The sequence below is a fragment of the Magnolia sinica genome, chromosome 17 (genome assembly GCF_029962835.1).
Source record: "Magnolia sinica isolate HGM2019 chromosome 17, MsV1, whole genome shotgun sequence".
NCBI lineage: Eukaryota > Viridiplantae > Streptophyta > Magnoliopsida > Magnoliales > Magnoliaceae > Magnolia > Magnolia sinica.
Window position 1 is genome coordinate 6,549,083 of NC_080589.1, and position 16,734 is coordinate 6,565,816.

The window sequence follows — 16,734 nt, forward strand, 5'->3', positions numbered from 1 at the left end:
TGTTAACTAGGTAACAAACGTAAACATATCACCTTAGTCTAAAACAATCAGAGGAATCACATAAACAGAGTAATATAGCAACAAAATTACAAACAGATAAACACAAACTTCAATAGCTTTTAGCATTTTAGTAGGATCTGCAGTTCCCATAAAATAGTAACACTCACTAGCATGAAGCCTTCCTCTCTTGAGACTTTTCAATTCTTCTCTTATTAGCATTGACAAGTGAGCTTTCAAATACGGTTCATCAAGAAGAATTTATCATAGAGGGTGTCAAAAATATTTTCTTAAAGAACAAATTGCCCAAAGAACACTTTTTACTTTTTAGGTAATTCAGTTGGAACAAGTGGATGACAACATGTTCAATTTCCTGTTTGCCCCGCTCAAACAAGTGGATGACAACATGTTGAAGCAATATGGAAAAAGTACAATGATTAGTAAATCAGTTGTTTTTGTCATTCATTTGAATTTCAGATATTCCAATTGTTCAACTATACAGTTCCTTGTTTGATATTTATTTGTCAACACATCAACGAATAATATCTTCAATAGGATGTATCAGCGATACAAGTAGGCACTAATTTTGAGTAGGGAGGTGGACCCAAATTTACAAATGTCATGTGAGACTCAACCATGGATAGATTTTCAACTAGCATCAAGTTCAGCTTTGGTGTTGTAGAAAGTCACATGATCCACTACTTCCCACCTCTTGTGATGAGTGCAATCATACAATTGATGAACTGATCTTCTATTAAGCTATGTACTTCGTATGTTCTGCAAATGTTTAATGTGGTTAACTGCTCAATGTGTGTTTAATGTAGTACATTGCTCAATCTGTGCAACGTTCTTCAATTTTATTTTCTGGTTGTTGGTCTCTCTTGCAGGAATACTTGGTTCCTCAAGAATACGTACAGACAATTAGACAGTACCTGCTAAATTGATGCCCGGTTTCTTCTTACAAACATGAGAAGTTCAATTCAAAATTTTCATGTGGTGTGGTCCATTTGAACATTGGATACGTTTAGATTTTTAGGCTTAAGCCATGAAATTATCTGTTAAGTTTGCCTCGCTGAATTTCCAGTTTGCCTCGCTGAATTTCATGTTTTCCTCGCTCAATTTCATGTTTGCCTCGCTGATTTCCTAGTTTGCTCCGCTGATTTTATAGTTTATCCCACTCAATTTCATGTTTGCCCCAGTTAATTTCATGTTTGCCCCGTTGATTTTCTAGTTTGCCTCGCTGATTTTCTAGTTTCCCCCACTCAATTTCATGTTTGCCCCGCTCAATTTCATGTTTGCCCCGCTGATTTTCTAGTTTACCCTGCTGAATTCCTAGTTTGCCCCACTGAATTTCATGTTTCCCCTGCTTATTTTTCAGTTTTTTCCGCTGAATTTTCAGTTTCCCCCACTGAATTTCATGTTTGCCCCGCTCAATCTGCAGTTTTTTCATGTTTGCCCTGCTGATTTTCTAATTTGCCTTGCTGAATTCCATGTTCCAATAATTCTACAAAGTTGACTCAGGGTGCCCTGTGGTTAGTCAAAGGGTACCATGCAACACCAAATAAAGTAGATTTACAATCTTTCAAGATTTCTCTGCTAGTCCAATGGCTTCTATGTTAACATTTGTTCATTCATTTGGCTCATCTTGAGGTCACCATTCACTTCCAATTTCTACAAATTCTCATAAATATTGAGGCCCCTCTCATAAATACTGCAAAGGTATCATTTTTATTTGTTTATTGAAAAGACACTTTCTGAACATGGTTCATTGTTTTTCCATATCAAGTTAATTGTTTTACCTGATACAGTAGCACGTGGGTGATTAACACATTATGCTGTGTTGCACATAGTAAGTATTACTTAGTTTAGGTAGCTTTTTGTGTTGCTCTAGGCATTAAGGGTTAACAGTAGGATCATCTCCCACAATTGATCTCAGTTTTGTACATTCTCCTCTGTTTTCCTTTGGCTCTTAATGAATTAGTGTCTTTCAAAATAAAAAGAAAAAATCTCTAGTGAAAAAAAAAAAAGGTTTAGGTAACATTGTTGCATACAAGTTTTCCTGTTAAGCTTATGCAAGTTTTTCCATTAAGCATTTGTATTGTCCAATTTTCTGTGGCATGGGTTATTTTACTATTTTTTGCCACTTACCATGTTGATATGCTAGTTGTAGACTTGCAGGCACCATTTATGTACCTCTGATCTGAGTATATTATGCAGTGTTTTCTTGTATTTTGCTTCAGCTATTCCTTTAATTTCAGAAATTTTGCAGAGGCATGAAATTGTGAATGGTGTTGTTGAAGTAGAAGGTGTCACAAATGAACCTGCAGAGGGAACACCTACAGAGGATAAAGCTATAGAAGGTATTTAACAAACCTTGAGTGCTCCAATTTATTGGAAATACTTTGTTTAGGATGCTTATTGTGTGTTGTTTTTTCAGAGAAAGGAGTACCAGATTTTTGGCTCACTGCAATGAAAACCTACGAAGTGGTTGGTGAGGAGGTAAATGACTTAAAAAATGATGTTTCACCAACTCGTGTTTTCTTTTTCTTTTTCTTTCTCTTTCTTTCTAGTATGGTTCTTATGCTTTCCTTGTTTCTCATTTCAGATTTCTGAGCGCAATGAAGGGGCTCTCAAGTATCTCAAAGATATCAAGTGGTTCAGAATTAATGATCCCAAGGGCTTCAAGCTCAAATTCTTCTTTGATCCTAACCCATACTTCAAGAACACTGTTCTAACAAAGACATCCCATGATTGACGATGATGAACCTATTCTTGAGAAGGCCATAGAGAACTGTTATTGCTCATAACTTTCCATGACTAAGAAATTCTACTAGTTGGTCTTCTTCTTCCTATTGTATTTAATTTAGTTCAATTTTATTTCTTACATGATGTGGAATTTGGTTGGGGTACTTATAGGACGAAGATTGAATGGTATCCTGGAAAGAGCCTAACACAGAAGGTTTTGAAAAAAAAGCTAAAGAAGGGATCAAAGAATGTCAAGCCCATCACAAAAACCGAACAATGTGATAGTTTCTTCAACTTCTTCAATCCACCACAAGTCTCGGATGATGATGATAATATTGATGAAGAGACACTAAGTTCAATGTCACTGCACGGAAGAGCAATTTGACTGCCATTCCTTAGTTGCTGATCATCTCCTGTGATTTCTTTTTAACAGGCTAAGCAGCTTCAGAATCAAATGGAGCAAGATTATGATGTTGGGTACATGTTCTTTCCCTTGCATTATTCATATGTTTCTTGCCTACTTCATTCATTGCAAAAGCCTCTTCCTTTCTAACTAATGATGGTGAATGCCTTTTGAATGATCAAAATGTACTTTTAGAGCCACGGGCCTTTGATCATTTTGGAGGGTGTAGGGTCTTCTCATCATTTACTTGGTGGAAACTGATGTCGATGGGTGTTTTTCCTTGTACAGGTCAACTATTAGGGATAAAATCATTCCCCATGCGGTTTCATGGTTTTTCCTTGTACTATTGCTTTGTTTCTTTTTTTTTTTTTTTGCTTTATTTATTTATTTTTGCATCAAGTGTGAAGAAGAAAGTTGATAAAGTAATAGTACTTGTGGGGAAAAGAGAGGAGAAAATGACCGTAGACCTATGGCTACGGATTATAACCGTAGCCATAGATTGTCGATAATATCGACCATAGTTCGATAATATCAAAGATGAATGCCAAATTGTCCAGCAACAAAACTCAAAAATGGATGAATTTTTGATAATATCGAGATATGTTCGATAGTATCGAGCATAAGTCATCGATAATATCGAGACATGATCGATAGTATCGATAACTAATATTGAGTAATGACCGTAGACCTATAACTACGAATTATAACCGTAGCAATAGGTAGCGTAGCCGATCTGGCATCAAGCGCAACAGGAAAAAAAATTATAACCTTTTACAGACTACAACTATGTCTATGGCTATAATCCGTAGCTATAGCTTCGATACATATCGAAAACATTGTGATATGTATCGAAAATTGCAGGATTTTTTAGGTGTTGAGGGTCAAATATTGCATATCAGACCCATTTATTGCATGGATTTACAAGCATGACACCGTTTAATAGCCTAATTTAATTGAATTTGTGATGCAGGGCGTCTTCATGAGCTTGGACTGGGAAAGGACACTAAAAAGCATAGATTTACCGATCTGATGACACTAAAGCATGGGACGGACTCCAGAAGACCAAGAGCGACGAAATTATACACCAGGGGTCCGCAGAAATCGAGGAATCGAAGCTCAAGTGGCCTGAAAAGTGTCTAAAATGCAAGATCATAGGGTTCCCACCATCTGATCAGTTCGAAACTTCACACGTGGCTTGAGGACCATAAATAAACCGTACACGTAAAATTTCAGCCCTTGGATCACTATGAAAGTGGCCCAACGGACAGATCAGCCCCTTAAATCCTTAAGTGGGGCCCACCTGATATCTGGATATTCTCCAGTTTTGGTCTCAACCGTTTAAATGAGCTGACAAAACGGATAGACGGAGCGGATTTCTCGAAAACATCATAATGGACCCCGCTGGAGTATGAATGTGCATAGTGCACAAGTGCACTAGCCGTGCACCGAAACGAAGAGTCGGTCAAACCAACCCTTGACCGACTTCTTCTTCCAAAAATCAAAACGCAACAGCGTCTTGACGTCGGTCGCCGGTTCTTGGTTGTGGGCCCCACCCATCACTTATATATTAGATCTGGACCGTCCATGGTGTCCGAATGTGAGCTTTAACCCATGCCAAGGTTTCCTTTTCGTCCCATGTGCACACAAACACGTCTTCAACCGACCAATGCAGGACGGACGGTGGAGTGAAATATCTCGTGGGCTTCATCAGCGGCGGATTAAAACCAGCCATTTCCAATTGGTATTTTGAGGAGATTGCAATGAACGTGGTGGATTTCCAAGTTGACACTGATTATGGGCCCACCAGCTTTCACAGCGTTGACGTGAAAGCTCTGTTTCGCAACAGAGCTTGCGGACGGAATTTGTGGGCCACTATGGTCCATGTTCCAGATAATCGGGATCGTCCATCAAGGGTAAAAGGGCCCTATAAACATGGCCTAGGTGTCGGAATCGCGGAATGAAGAGCAGGTGGCTATTGATATTCCAAAACGCAGATGGACGGCGGAATAAAAGATCCTGTGGGCCACATCAAAAGAAGGTCAAAAATACACCTTCCCAACTGAAATTTCGAGAGAAATTCAATGGACGGATCGGATCTCTCCTATAACATCAATCGTGGGCCCCACTGACGCCGGAAATCCAAAATTTCGCACTTCTTACGCAATACGCGCATCCGGACGCTGTCCGGTTTTGGCGATCGTTTTGTGCACGAGATCACGGTCGGATCTCTGATCCAGACCGTCCACACGTTGCATCAGGTGGCCAAGACCATGGCCATGCAGTCAGAACCAAAGATGGGACGTCCACTGTCCAGAAATTCAAGCCAAACGCAAGCTGATTTGCGTTGTTCTTCTGCATGCGCACGGTGATGCGTAAAGACTCTCCACCGACTCCAGCCACCGGTGGCAACACTTATAAAAGGGAGAAACGGGGAGAGGAAGGGCAGCCGTGGAGGCACCTTGGCTGCTGCTGAACGCTGGAGCGGGAGGGGACGTGACCAGCAATGCTTAGAGGCCAGGGAATGGGATCAGCGTGAAGAAGAAAAGAAGAATGGTGGGTTGCTGCTGCACGGCTTGGGAGAAAGACAGGGACGTGGAGAGTTGCTGCTGTGCACGAGAGGAGTGCGGCTAGACGGTGGTTGTTCTCCAGGAAGTGCGGAAAGGCTGGCAGCGTTTTGAGGATTGGAGGACAGACAGAAGAAAAGAAGACAGGGAGAGAAGATGAGAGAGAAAAGATAAGGAATTTTTCTTCATTTTATTCTCTTTTTCATTTTCTTTTCCTTTCTATTTGTTTTGGGTTTAGGCCAATCATGAGTGGCTAAACCTCTCAGCTAGGGCTAAGGGGTGAAGCTTGTAGCCTGATGGGAGAGATGTTGCTGGTGCCCTTTGATTAAGATTGAAGAGATTATTTTTGACTTAATTTTATGGGAATATCTTTAGTTTTTAATGGCATGTTGTGACTGAAATTACAATGGGCTTGCAATGGCTTTGAATATTCCTCTCCCCTTTTAATGTTTATGACGTCAGGAAGCCCTGTTGTTCACCATCGTCTCATGGGCATGGTAGGATGACAGTACCTTCCTGATCTTCATACATTGTTAATTGGTTGGTAATTAGTTTAATTCTATTGTTTACTCTGTCTCCTGGGCATGGTTTGGTGATGGAATCCATTCTAATTCATACACCTTTCATCTCTTGAAACCTATATCAATGGCAGTTCAGTAAATTTCCATAATTTGTGATACTGGCATAAGATCTCCCTGATCTCAACAAGTGGATCCTCTGAATCCCTAGTTTCCTTTCTCTGAATTCCTTAAAGTTTTAGATAATTATTCCATAATTATTTCTTAAATTCTACTTTGTTTAGATCGCATCTTAATCTATTTCTAGTTCTACTTGGTTTCAGATAACGTACAGGTATCAGTCCCTGTGGATTCGACCTCGGTCTTACCGAGTTTATTACTACATCACAACCCTGCACTTGGGGTGTGAACAAGTTTTTGGCGCCGTTGCCGGGGACTGACGGTTACATTTTTCTGAAATTAATTAGTTTTAGAATTAGGTTAGGATTAGGATTTTACTAACTTTAGGTTAAAGGTTTTTATTTTATTTTATTTTTAGAAACTATTATTTTATTTTCAGATACTAACCTGTTTTCCTGTTTTGTAGGATCCTGAAATAACTTCTAAACTGGTAATCCCTTTCTAATTCCTTTACTTTTTCTATTTTTAGAATTAGGGTTTGAATTTTAGAATTTTTTTTTAATTCTAGTATTTTCCTATTTTTTTTATTTTTTATTTTTTAGAAAATAGTTTATTTTTAGAAACTTCTCTCTTTTGTTTTTAGAAACTAGGTTAATTATTGCCCTTTTTAGAAATTCTTTCTAATTGTAGAAACTAACTCATCTTTCATTTATTTTCTAGGCTTCGATTTTCTATTTTAGAAACTTTCTAATTCTAGGTCTTCTTTTTAGAAACTAACTTTCTATTGTTTTCTTTTACAGGATCTTAACATAGAAACTTCTCATTTGGTACCTTCTTTCTAAATTCTCCTCATCTTACTTTCCATACTTCTGTAGGATTTTTTCTTTCTTTTAGGATTAGACTCAGAGTTAGAGTTTTACCATGGAAGCGTGGGTACATGCATATGCCGAGATGGATAAAAGATATTGGGGAATGCCTGAGGGTTGTGGAATTCAACGTATACCTCAAGATTTTTCTCCATCAAGAACAGACATTGAGAACCGACTAAAAAGTTATGTTCCATCTATTAATAGGGCCGTATATGATCGTAATTATGGAAACGAGGATTATTATCAACCATCATATTCTCCCATGTATGATCGGTATAATTACCAGGGGGAACATCAAAATTTGGAAGATGAACCAACTATATGTTATAATGACTACCCTCTTGGATACCCTACCATTGATATCCAACCAGAAACAATCCAAGAGGATTTAGCTCAACGTAGCCTGGCCTATCTCAAGGAAATGAAAAAATCGTTGGAAGCACTTAATTCGCGCCTTGATAAAATAGAGGAGGCTCGGTTATCGCAACCACAATTCATTCCAGAAATACAATGCGAGAAAAGTGATTCTAACTCGCTTTGGGAGAACTCTGGAATTACAAATGAGGAGTTGGATTCTATCAATGGGCATATGGTTCAATTTCCCGATGAGTTGATCTCAATGACTGTTCAAAGGAATGGTCAAGATGCGTGGGTATCTTTCAAATACAGTGATGATGACACACTTTCCTCACATGACACACGGGATCTCAATAATGACGTAGAGGTTAGTTTTTTCAAAACTCAACCGAACTTAGGTGTAGAATGTGAGGAGAGCGACCCCATCCCAAGTGTGTACTGTATGGAATTAGACAATGATGCTTATTGGGATGATGATCATGAATATACAGCCCAAAGTCCCCTAGAATCAATCTCAAGCTTGGTCCAGGTCAATGATCAAGATGTACATGAAGTGGTCGGTCATAATGAGCCACTCCCCTCACCTGACATGTCTGATTTTAAGGTGGAGGATGAGCCCCTTACAATCGACCCTTCTAACTCTTGTGAAACATGTTTGGACCACTCCTCTGAATTAAATGATGATGTGATTCGGGAGAAGGACGAGTTGCTCGCTACAACCTTGAAAATTGAAACCACTAAGTTGAGGCCACCATCTGAGCTGTACATGTTTGACAATTCAACACCTCGATTGAGTAGTTTCAATGAACAAAGTGATCACATCGATGCTTCCCCTATTGATTTACAATCCATCTGTGTAGGGCTGGAGCAAGAGAGCACACCTCCATTTATCTTTAAAGACAATGGATTCCTTGGGCAGATCATCACAAGTTTTAATGTGAAAAATGAATCCCCCTCAGCTGAATGTCCCAACTCTTTTGATGATTGTTTGGCACACTTTGCAGATTCAAATGATCCCATGATAAGAGACATAGTGAATGCCTTGCAAGACAACATCTCGGTAGTCATCACTAACCGAGAGAACCTTTACTCTGAAGCCCCTTCTTCCACAGACCCTGAATGTTTACCATTAGGGGAGGAGGAGCTGAAAATTGAACTAAAGTTTGCTACTTTAGAATGTGTTGAGACTACACCACTTCCTGAAAATTTTTCTGAATTTGATCTATCTGTAGTCTCTGATTCACCATGGGATACTAACTTTGTAATTTTTTCTGACACAGGTGAATCATATATACTTTGGATACCTCAAGCGAATCAACAGCAAAATTTTAATGAGGTACATAAGTTTCTCTGGAAAGTTAAGCTCCAGGGCATCCAAGCCTATTGCAAAAAGGGCTTTTGGATGATCCTGTTGAGAAATTTACTGAAAAACTTATCAAGATACTGGCCGGAAGAAGAACCTTGCAGCTTGACTCAGTAGTTTTTCCCTGTTTTCTTAGGACTAGGGTAGTTGCTTTATTTGTCTGGCTGAAGACGGTAAACTTAGCGCTCCTGGGAGGCAACCCAGTTCTTCATTTCATTTCTTTTTTATCATTAGTTAGTTCAATGTTTGTGGGTAACATTGCTGCAAACCCTCACGAGACTACAACTCGTCCACTAGGGGTAACCTAGGGGTTTAAAGGCTTGTTGCATACGCTAAATGCAATCGAGAGTACCTGCGAAAGTGGTATGGGTAGGATTGTATTTTTGTTATTTTATTTGTTGGTTTCTCTCTTGTGCTGACCGCTCTTACGTAGAAATCTTTGAAAAGCCTCTTGATTCTTTCATTCAGGTACTATCTTTCCATCACTCTTATTTTTCCGTTGTCTCATGTGCATTGCATGTCTATTTCTTTTTACATTGAGGACAATGTAGATTTTTGGTTGGGGGTGGGAGATTAGGTTTCTTAATCAGTGTTTTCTTGGTCTTGAGCAAAAGTTGTGAAATTTTTTTTTTTTATTTTTTATTTTTCAGGATTTCTAATGAATTCGAAGTGATTTTGACAGTCATCTAGGGCACTTAGAATTTCAATATGCGTGGTGTTGGTACTTTATGACTCTTGGATTCAGTTATCTATTGAATTTCACAGCTAAGTTTGAATTGTTAATCCATTATTAAAAGTTGTAAACATTGATTGAGTCATGAATTCGCAGGACACATCTCGCATGCATATTAAGGTTTAAGTTCGATATTGAAGGATCAACTTGGTAATCACTAAACATGAAAGGAACCAACTTGGAAAATTGAATGGATTGGGCGAACAGTCTTTACCATAGGTTTGCTCCCTATAGATGAGGATTCGATTCCCCATGAATGATATGTGAAAAAGTTGGGTGTATAGTCTTTACCTTAGGTTTGCTCCCTGTAGGTGAGGATTTGATCCCTCTTCTTGACGTTACTTCTAATGAAAAAAAAAAAATAATAATAAAAAAAATTAAAAGAATAAAAGGATAAGGTGTAAACCAAGTTGGGTTATCATGATTTCTCTTATTTGTTACCAATGATATCCTTAAATATCAAAGTGAATCTTAATGTTGACAAGTCGAGATTGGACTATACATCCATGGAATTCAATATTTAGAATTATACTAATTGATGGACTAATATTTTGAACTTGATTATGAAGTTTACCGTAAGCTTGATTTCAGGAAAAAGTAATGCCAACATTCATGAATCTTAGAATTCGAGTATCTGAACTATTTTTCATAAATCCCTTGAGTTGTAGAAATTATCCTGTAATTCTCAATTTATTTTTCGCATACTTTGCTCGGGACTAGCAAAATGCTGGATGGGGGTTGTGTTGAGGGTCAAATATTGCATATCAGACCCATTTATTGCATGGATTTACAAGCATGACACCGTTTAATAGCCTAATTTAATTGAATTTGTGATGCAGGGCGTCTTCATGAGCTTGGACTGGGAAAGGACACTAAAAAGCATAGATTTACCGATCTGATGACACTAAAGCATGGGACGGACTCCAGAAGACCAAGAGCGACGAAATTATACACCAGGGGTCCGCAGAAATCGAGGAATCGAAGCTCAAGTGGCCTGAAAAGTGTCCAAAATGCAAGATCATAGGGTTCCCACCATCTGATCAGTTCGAAACTTCACACGTGGCTTGAGGACCATAAATAAACCGTACACGTAAAATTTCAGCCCTTGGATCACTATGAAAGTGGCCCAACGGACAGATCAGCCCCTTAAATCCTTAAGTGGGGCCCACCTGATATCTGGATATTCTCCAGTTTTGGTCTCAACCGTTTAAATGAGCTGACAAAACGGATAGACGGAGCGGATTTCTCGAAAACATCATAATGGACCCCGCTGGAGTATGAATGTGCATAGTGCACAAGTGCACTAGCCGTGCACCGAAACGAAGAGTCGGTCAAACCAACCCTTGACCGACTTCTTCTTCCAAAATCAAAACGCAACAGCGTCTTGACGTCGGTCGCCGGTTCTTGGTTGTGGGCCCCACCCATCACTTATATATTAGATCTGGACCGTCCATGGTGTCCGAATGTGAGCTTTAACCCATGCCAAGGTTTCCTTTTCGTCCCATGTGCACACAAACACGTCTTCAACCGACCAATGCAGGACGGACGGTGGAGTGAAATATCTCGTGGGCTTCATCAGCGGCGAATTAAAACCAGCCATTTCCAATTGGTATTTTGAGGAGATTGCAATGAACGTGGTGGATTTCCAAGTTGACACTGATTATGGGCCCACCAGCTTTCACAGCGTTGACGTGAAAGCTCTGTTTCGCAACAGAGCTTGCGGACGGAATTTGTGGGCCACTATGGTCCATGTTCCAGATAATCGGGATCGTCCATCAAGGGTAAAAGGGCCCTATAAACATGGCCTAGGTGTCGGAATCGCGGAATGAAGAGCAGGTGGCTATTGATATTCCAAAACGCAGGATGGACGGCGGAATAAAAGATCCTGTGGGCCACATCAAAAGAAGGTCAAAAATACACCTTCCCAACTGAAATTTCGAGAGAAATTCAATGGACGGATCGGATCTCTCCTATAACATCAATCGTGGGCCCCACTGACGCCGGAAATCCAAAATTTCGCACTTCTTACGCAATACGCGCATCCGGACGCTGTCCGGTTTTGGCGATCGTTTTGTGCACGAGATCACGGTCGGATCTCTGATCCAGACCGTCCACACGTTGCATCAGGTGGCCAAGACCATGGCCATGCAGTCAGAACCAAAGATGGGACGTCCACTGTCCAGAAATTCAAGCCAAACGCAAGCTGATTTGCGTTGTTCTTCTGCATGCGCACGGTGATGCGTAAAGACTCTCCACCGACTCCAGCCACCGGTGGCAACACTTATAAAAGGGAGAAACGGGGAGAGGAAGGGCAGCCGTGGAGGCACCTTGGCTGCTGCTGAACGCTGGAGCGGGAGGGGACGTGACCAGCAATGCTTAGAGGCCAGGGAATGGGATCAGCGTGAAGAAGAAAAGAAGAATGGTGGGTTGCTGCTGCACGGCTTGGGAGAAAGACAGGGACGTGGAGAGTTGCTGCTGTGCACGAGAGGAGTGCGGCTAGACGGTGGTTGTTCTCCAGGAAGTGCGGAAAGGCTGGCAGCGTTTTGAGGATTGGAGGACAGACAGAAGAAAAGAAGACAGGGAGAGAAGATGAGAGAGAAAAGATAAGGAATTTTTCTTCATTTTATTCTCTTTTTCATTTTCTTTTCCTTTCTATTTGTTTTGGGTTTAGGCCAATCATGAGTGGCTAAACCTCTCAGCTAGGGCTAAGGGGTGAAGCTTGTAGCCTGATGGGAGAGATGTTGCTGGTGCCCTTTGATTAAGATTGAAGAGATTATTTTTGACTTAATTTTATGGGAATATCTTTAGTTTTTAATGGCATGTTGTGACTGAAATTACAATGGGCTTGCAATGGCTTTGAATATTCCTCTCCCCTTTTAATGTTTATGACGTCAGGAAGCCCTGTTGTTCACCATCGTCTCATGGGCATGGTAGGATGACAGTACCTTCCTGATCTTCATACATTGTTAATTGGTTGGTAATTAGTTTAATTCTATTGTTTACTCTGTCTCCTGTGCATGGTTTGGTGATGGAATCCATTCTAATTCATACACCTTTCATCTCTTGAAACCTATATCAATGGCAGTTCAGTAAATTTCCATAATTTGTGATACTGGCATAAGATCTCCCTGATCTCAACAAGTGGATCCTCTGAATCCCTAGTTTCCTTTCTCTGAATTCCTTAAAGTTTTAGATAATTATTCCATAATTATTTCTTAAATTCTACTTTGTTTAGATCGCATCTTAATCTATTTCTAGTTCTACTTGGTTTCAGATAACGTACAGGTATCAGTCCCTGTGGATTCGACCTCGGTCTTACCGAGTTTATTACTACATCACAACCCTGCACTTGGGGTGTGAACATTAGGCAAACTCGCTGGACAGTTCTAGACTTTTTCGATAATATCGAAAAACTTTCGATGTATCGAAGCTACAGTTATAGCTACGGTTATAATTCGTAGCTATAGGGTCCCACTGACCCTTACTCACTAGCTTCTTTTTCTTTTCTTTTCTTTTTTTTTTCTTTTTTCGTTGTAATCCCCAGGGCATTTTGTGGGTACCATTATGAGGTATGTGTTATATCCAAATCGTCCATCTATTTGACAAGCTCGTATTAAGGCTTGAGACGAAAAATAAGATAGATCTAGCTATCAAGTGGACCACACTGCAAAAGGCAGTGGAGGATTGACCGTCTGCTATTGAAACCCTTTTAGGGGTCATATAAGTTTTGGATCATTATTAAATTTGTTTTTCCTCTTCATCCAGGTCTTTGTGACCTTATGAATATATTGGATGAAAATAGTTCGATTATATTATGAAATAGTAGAGGTCTAATCTGAAAACTTTTAACTGAACTTTCAGAACATTTGCTGGTATATTTCTTCTTGGTACAGTCAAGTAGCGATACACCCATTCTAGCACAAAAAGATGAGCCTTCAAAAAGACCTCCTCCACCTTGGAAGCTTCATTTCAGAAGCATTTCCCATTTCTTTCTCCCCAAATAGCCCACAGGGAAGCTATAAGATTCAATCTCCATAATAATGAAGTGATCCATCCTAGCCCCACTCCATGCCAAATCAAGAACATGTACCCCACCGATTTGGGCATAACCCAAGGGACAAGACATTTTAAAAATTCTGAAGTGGCTATTCCATACTTGTCTAGTGAAAAGGTGATCAAGACTTAGGACATAAATTATGATGTAATTTGTTCAATAATGGGGTGCATTTTTCACAATACCCCTGGTTTCCTTTAGTATGAGAACTATTTTAACAAACCAGGGATCCAACTTCATCCCTGTGATGTTTGGGTGATTCAGAGTTTCTAGTTATGAAGTCTTAAAATTCATTGATGTTTCACTCCTAAAGTAGACAATAAATCTTGATTGTCTTCCATTATTGAACAGCAGTTGAGAATTTTCTTTTCTTTTCTTTTCTTTTGGGTGTCTTGGTGTTATTATTGAGAGAAAGTTTAAATGGTACCTCAAATTTCTGCAAATTTTCAATTTGGCTTCCTCAAAATTATGATTTTCCACAATTTTCTCAACAACATTGAGATTTTCCTTGTTGCTTATACGGGTCTCTTCTTTTTAGTCTTAGGAGAATGTTTCTAAGGTGTTTGATGGTGTCTAATAGCTCATGCTTTCAGTAGAGATTAATGAGCAAAAGAATGAGAACAGAATTGGCTTGAGCTTAATAGAAATTGCCTGATATGATTCCTTGAAAACTGATTATTCTCACTCTATCTAAACATAGTGAAGATTTTGATAGCTGCTCCTATGAATCTTGTTTGAATCAATGCCTATAGTAGCATATAGGGACCTACTAATTACTACTACGGATAAGCGCTCCATAATTTTGATCATTTCTGATAAGTTGAATGTTTCAAGTTTTGCTACTGTTTTTACTCTAATGCAGACTTAAAGAAGTTGTCCCATGTTTCTTCTTCGTCTTCTTCTGTTTGCTTTTATTTTTTCTTAGGGGGGGGGTCAGAGTGACAAAGAAAGATCTGTCAAATGTGGAACCAATTAAGCCAACTTAAACAAAGAGCAAAAATCAAGTTTCTCAAGCCTTTGTTAGAACTACTAACAATGCTCAAAGTTCATTTATTCTGCCTTATGACTAATGATAAATAGAGACCAAACACATTGGGTGTAAAACTCTCCAACTATTTAAATATGTTTAAATATATTGCTACAAACATACAGTGATAAGTTTCCAAAATAGTTGGGAAACTTTCAAACTATCTTTTATACTAAACATGATCCTTGGATAGACATCAATCTTGCTAGTCATTCCTTCATGTTTTCAAATTTTGAATTGCTTGTTGCTATAGAGATGTTGCTTGAAATTCAGACACGTGGCGACTATCCCCAACACCATGTGTCAATAACTGAGTTTCCCTGATCCAAATAAAAATTTGGGCTTAAGAGTAGGCCAAAGGCCCAGTTTGGGTTGAAGGGACTCAAAAATGCCTTAGGGAAGATATCTACAACTTGATTCTCAGAGGAGACAAACCAGGCCACCAAATAGCCAAGAGAAACTTTGAGCCGGGGTAAACTAGAAATTGAGCAGGGTAAACATGATATTGAACAGCAGGGCAAACATGAAATTCAGTGGGGCAAACATGAATTTGAGCGGGGCAAACATGAAATTGAGTGGGGCGGGGTAAACATGAATTTGAGCAGGGCAAACATGAAATTGAGTAGGGCAAACATGAAATTCAACGGGGTAAACTAGAAATTGAGCGGGGCAAACTAAAAATTGAGCGGGGCCAACGAGAAATTCAGCAGGGCAAACATGAAATTGAGCAGGGTAAACATGAAATTCAGTGGGGGAAACATAAAATTGAGCGGGGCAAACTAGAAATTCAGCGGGGCAAACCAAAAATTGAGCGGGGCAAACATGTACATTAAACAAATACCTTTTATCTCTCTCTTTTTTTTTTTTTTTTTGGTTTTTATGTTACTTAGAAGGTGTTTGATAAAACACCTGTAAAATCATTGTAGTTCGGATATTTATGAAAATGCCTCATGGTAAGGGTTGCATCACTCTGGGTGAGGCTGGGGTGCACCTAATATACTCTTGAAAATTGGGTGGATTTTCACTTATAGGACAAGACGTAGCAAATCGTTTGCATTCTCTCTACTTGTGCAATCGTTTGCATTCAGCAGGGCAAACTGCCATTATTAGCAAGGAATGAATGTTTAATTGACCTATAAGTGAGGGAATAGAAACTTTACAGATATCATTTTCCGATAGTCAATGGAAAAACCAATTTTATGAACTAAACATCTCTCTTACATTGAAAAGTTATTAAATGTGAGACAAACAAATTGTTTCCTTTTAGTGTTCAAATTGAAGGGAAAATGTGAAATAACATGGAGCTATAAGAAATCAAAGCAATAATAAAGAAACCTGAATTAACAAAGAGGAGAGGGAGACCCTCAGGGCCATATGTAAGGTCTCGACCTCGGCACAAGTTATCGCAGCCACTTCCGACTCCGCAGCTTGGGCCTGGATCTACTTCATTTTTTGAAGCATGCCTTAAAATGAGCCATCAATTTCATTTTAGCGGGGCAAACATGAGCCATCAATTTGAAGCACGCCCCGCTCAATTTCATTTTTGCCCCGCTCAATTTCTAGTTTGCCCCGCTCAATTTCATATTTGCCCCGCTCAATTTTTAGTTTGCCCCGCTCAGTTTTCAGTTTGCCCGCTCGATTTCATGTTTGCCCCACTTAATTTTCAGCTTGCCCCGGTCAATTTCATGTTTGCCCCGCTGAAATTCATGTTTGCCCCGCTCAATTTCTAGTTTACCCCGCTCATTTTCTAGTTTGCCCCGCTCAATTTTTGTTTGACCGTGAAATGAAGGGAATTGACCGTGAAATGCACGGAATTGACCGTGAAGTGAAGGGAGTTGACCGTGAAATGCATGGAATTGACCATGAAGTAAAGGGGAATCGCCGATATTGACCGTGAAATGCATGGAATTGATCGCAAAGTAAATGAAATAAATGAAATTGATCGCAAAGTGAATGAAATGGATTTTCGACCATCGACCTGATA

At 39.5% G+C, this 16,734-nt stretch overlaps 1 pseudogene; it reads left to right on the plus strand.

Moving 5' to 3' along the window:
* The first annotated feature begins 758 nt into the window (after positions 1 to 758).
* Positions 759 to 2,804, plus strand: LOC131231806 (nucleosome assembly protein 1;2-like; annotated as a pseudogene).
* Positions 2,805 to 16,734: the final 13,930 nt, after the last annotated feature.